The 4,875-nt window shown below is 33.8% G+C and overlaps 1 pseudogene; it reads right to left on the bottom strand.

Annotated features, from left to right (window-relative positions):
- Positions 1 to 3,470: 3,470 nt before the first annotated feature.
- LOC149260208 (conserved oligomeric Golgi complex subunit 5-like) lies at positions 3,471 to 4,620 on the bottom strand (annotated as a pseudogene).
- Between the last annotated feature and the right edge of the window lie 255 nt (positions 4,621 to 4,875).

The raw sequence follows: 4,875 nt of genomic DNA, 5'->3' as shown, positions 1-4,875 counted from the left end.
CAGTAGATCACAGTTGGATCCATCATCTGGGAAACATTCCAACAAGTATCTTACTCTTTCATATTGCCTCACATGTTGCTTGACTTGTAGCCATGTATTCTACTTCTTCTGAGCTTAGCGCCACATATCTTTGCTTCATGTTGTACCAAGAAACAACTACAAACTCAACACTGAAAAATTCCACCTGATGTATTCTTTCGGTCTGATGCACTTTGCGCCCAATCTGCATCTATGAGGCCACACAACTTCACTCCCTCTTTTTGCCTATACCATAGTCGAAACTAGGTATTGCCTCTAAGGTACTGTAAAACATGCTTAACTACCTTCCAAAATAATCTGGTTGGCCTAACTATAACTTGGCATAACACATATATGGCTATGTGTTCACAAGATACATGGGCGAGCCCACTAGTTGTTCATAAATGGTAGCATCCACTTCTTCACTTGAAGTGATATCCTCCTTCCTCTGGTTGTTTTCTAGATGTGTCTCCATGTGTTTACATCTATCCATGCATAATATTTGTAGTATCTCATTTGCATACTTTCCTTGAGAGACACGCAATTACATGTAGTCTTCCCATACTTTCAAATAGAGGAAATATTGCATGAGACCCACGTCCTACATTTTGAATAACCTTGCAAGATTTGATCAACTTCTCATCATTAGTTAGACTTAAATCAACAACATATAAGACAATAATAAGAAATGTACCTTCTACGAAGATGTGATTGAGGTTTTCATCCGCTTCGATTTTGGTGAAGCCCAAACCAATGAGATAACTATCGATCGTAGTGTACCAAGCACATGGTGATTGTTTGAAACCATACAATGCTCACTTGGGTCTACACACATGAAACTTTCATTTAAATGTCTCAAAGTCTTCTGGTTTCTCGACCTCCTCAATCACCTTATTGAGAAATGTTGATTTTACATCCATTCGTTGGATCTTCCAGCCCATTTGCATAGCCAAAGCAAGAATTGATCTAACAGATGATCAATACCTTGCTATAGGAGAAAAGTTATCCTCATAGTAAATTCTTAAATTGATATGTTTTTGTCTTAATTTTTAATTGTCTTAAATGGGTTTCGTCTTAAGTGGTCATTGTCTTAAATATAATGCTTTTTATTAAAATATTTTTGTCTCAAAATGTTTTTGTCTTAAATATAAAGTTTTCTCTTAAAATAATTTTGTCTTAAACTATTTTTGTCTTAAATATAAGGTTTTGCCTTAAAATATTTTTGTCTAAAATATAAAGTTTGTTTTAAACTATTTCTGTCTAAAATACAAAGCTTTGTAGTAAAATAATTTTGTCTCAAACTGTTTTTGTCTTAAACTCTTTTTGAGTTAAATATAAAGTTTTGTCTTTAAATATTTTTGTCTCAAATTATTTTTGTCTTAAAGTTTATATTTAAGACAATTCAATTGATATTAAACTTTAATGTAAAATAACTAAAATAAAAAGTAACTTTTTGAGGCAAAATATTTATTTTGTCTTAAAAAATTGTCTTAAAAGTGCTCTTGGTGTAGTAGTGTATTATAAAATAATTATCACTCCTTCGTGGTAAAACAAACTTTGTGATAAATTGATAATCCAATCTCAACCAGTAAACAAATTTCTTGGAATGGCTTTTCATTTCATCTTAGTGCTAAAAATTATGTTATATTAATGGATTTTCATTTCAAGTTTCTTGGATTAGGAAAGGATGAATTAAGAAAAAACTGCAATGGAATGAACTTAGTGCCTTTTCTGGCCTTTTACTTTAGATGGGTCTCTCCTTTCTTCCTCTTGCAATCTTTCAGAATTTTATTTTCATAACATAAGCATCTTTAACATGGTACATATGGATTGATGGATATGAATTTATGTTGTTAACATTCATAATGTCTTTCTCTCTATTGTTTTTAAAGTCAAAATACAATGCAGAAACTTTCCTTTCTTTAATATGAGGTTTTACTTGTTCCTTGTAATCAATGGAATTACAATCTTAGTATGTTGTTGACTCATTTCGTTTTGCTACATGGCACAGGCACATGGTGAGATGGTTAATAACTATGAGGCCTTATTCCTATGCTTAAAACTGTAACTGTGCATTTCATGGGCATTCTTGGTTCCGCTACAAAGACATTTGCGGCATCTCGAATGTTGTTGGTTGTTGTCTCTATTCAAGGAAAGTTGAAACATATTTTCTTTTTTAATACTTGTAGGAGAGGCCAATCGATCATAGAGACAAGTTTGAATAAAATCCTATAAGAGGCATTGGTAGACCAAAAGCAATTGCATAATCAAGTGAGGTGATAGCTTCTCAAAGGATGTTCTCATGGCATCCAAAAATCATAGTAATACTATCTTTGCAATTCCATTTTATAATTTATCTTTTATCAATTTAAATAGTTTCTATATCTTTGTAAATATGAAAATCCATAACTTGGCTAATTTATTTCATTATAATTTTGGAGTATAGTCATGTCTCACACTAGTTTCTTTATCGATTACAATTCATTATAATTTTGGAGTATAGTCATGTCTCACACTAGTTTCTTTATTGATTACAATTACATTCCGTTGGAGATAAATTGGTTGGAACATAGATGGATCATCAAAAGAACATATTTTCTCATTTATATTCACATTGTTCTGTGTATTAATATATTTATGTAGTCTGAGAAATTACATAGTTTTGTTTCTTATAAATATTATGGCTCATATCATCAAGCATAAATTCAACAAGGAGAATGTGAAGAGGAATATGTTTTTTCATATAGATGGAAATATAAATTCTACCATGATCAAGATGTGTAAGCCAAATAGTAAGCTCATACAGTTCATCAATGTGAATGAAAACTCTCATGACCAAGGCAAGAGGAGGAACCAACAATCACATCCAACACAAGCATGGGAACATTGATGAAAGGCATCAAGTGACTGAAAGGCATAGGCAAGGAGTAGAAAGGATCTTCATATTTTGTATGCCAGAAATATCAGGTGGAAAACATAAACAAGCAGAAAACCATAATGCTTAGTCTATGTTTTTTTCTTTGGCCTTCTCATATTGATATCATATACAGTTTCCTAGAAAAAACTAGGCAGTACGTAGAAAGAGAAAATTGATCTCATTTTATCAGATGTTGGCAATAGAGATCATAGTTTATGTAGTGAACATTGGGAGAATGTTTCCATTATGTGTGTCAAATAAAGAAATTCTAAATTATAGGGTTAACCATATGAAGGGCTTTTTTATGAAAGGCTTCAATAGGAGGTGAAGCCAACAATGGTATCAAGTATATTTATCAAAAAATTGAATATGTGGAGGATAATTTGTAGTCAGATTTATATAGATCAAGTGATATTTCAAATTTAAATCCTTGTAGCATTCCATGAAAATTAATAAAAAATATTAGTTTTATTCACCAAAACAAGTGCTAGTTATAAATATTGTAAATTGTAGACGAAGAAACCGATGATATCATTTAATTAGAAGTACATACTTGGATTACTTCTTCAAGAAATAAATAATAATGAATGGTTCTCTCTTCTTCGATGGCACCCTTTGCAAATGCCACACTATAATGACAGTTGAATGCAACTCATCCATACACAATCCCATCCTTTTCCACAGCCCCTCCTTTGCCTTCAAACCACCTTTGATCTGTGGTGTACCTCTCCTATGAATACCATCCAAGCCAAAGACCAAACCAAAACTAACTGACATGGCCTTCCTGTCCAATACCCAACTCACACGCTTAACATCTTGGGAGTTGTATTTACTAATCATGACCTCTATAGTGGACGTCGATTCCTCCATGTTTTAATACACATACAAGGAACTTCCTACTTTAGCTTGGTTCAAAGCATTCACTTCACTCTCAAAATCCTTGATCGCCTCTAATCGCAATTAGTTACCCACTTCCATTAATGAGGGGATATCCTCATCGAAGACATCGACGCATAGCATATCACATTCCTATCTCAGGGTTTCGATTTCATTATACATTTTAGTAGCTTTCATGAGGTCCAACTTGCTACCAGCACCTTCAGAATCCATCAATTTTCTCATCTTTCTCACCTGTCTCATAACCCTAATACTGGTCTGCAAAATCTCAAATGTCTCATGAAGGTGCAAAGCTTTATGGGAATTTAACCTGATCTATTTGTAGAGCTCTGTAATCGTAGACTTCACTCTCTGCAGCAACCTTTGTAGACTGCTAACAGGGGATTTAACCACGTTCAAAACCCCCTCGACATCCTTTAACCTCAATATTTGTTGAATCAACACGTTATGGTGTGAATAGGCTTCATTTCATAGCAACTTTTCAAGCAAGTAAATCCCTTCAGATAGCTATTTTCACACGAGATCATGGATCCACTATTGAGGACCTCGCTAGAAAATTTCATCGAGTTGGAATCATCAGAAAGAAATTTAGCGAAGATGGAATTGTTTATGAATTCTTGTTCAAGGGATCCATCATTCAAATACCACCATGGATCATTCAAAGTGGGCTCTCAGGGGGTGGAGCAGGGTTTAAGTGAGGTGATGCGGTGCAAAGGGGATGACAGAGTGTTATTTGCAAGTGATAGTTTCCCACCTCCTCTATGAAAGGTACTAATCGACTTCGTCATTTTCTTTTCCCTTTCAGTCTGGCTAATCGACATTGTAGAATTGTACTGGTGAATGGGAATGTGAATTCTAGGTGCAAGCGTTGAATGAATTGAAGAATGCACAAAATATCTTGTGAGAATTTAGAAAATGAAAATGTCGAAAGAGAAAGGGAACAAAATTCAAATTCTTAGCGATTCGAATGTGTGGATGTTGACCTTTAATAGTGCTTAGGAATTCTTGTTGACTACGACTCACAAAATTTTACCTTCTAAGTC

Source organism: Pinus tabuliformis, chromosome 6 (genome assembly GCF_031772625.1).
Source record: "Pinus tabuliformis cultivar Carrire ecotype Pingquan chromosome 6, CPIR1, whole genome shotgun sequence".
Lineage (NCBI taxonomy): Eukaryota > Viridiplantae > Streptophyta > Pinopsida > Pinales > Pinaceae > Pinus > Pinus tabuliformis.
The sequence above is the reverse complement of the archived record's forward strand: the minus strand, read 5'-3'. Positions and strand labels throughout refer to the sequence as shown.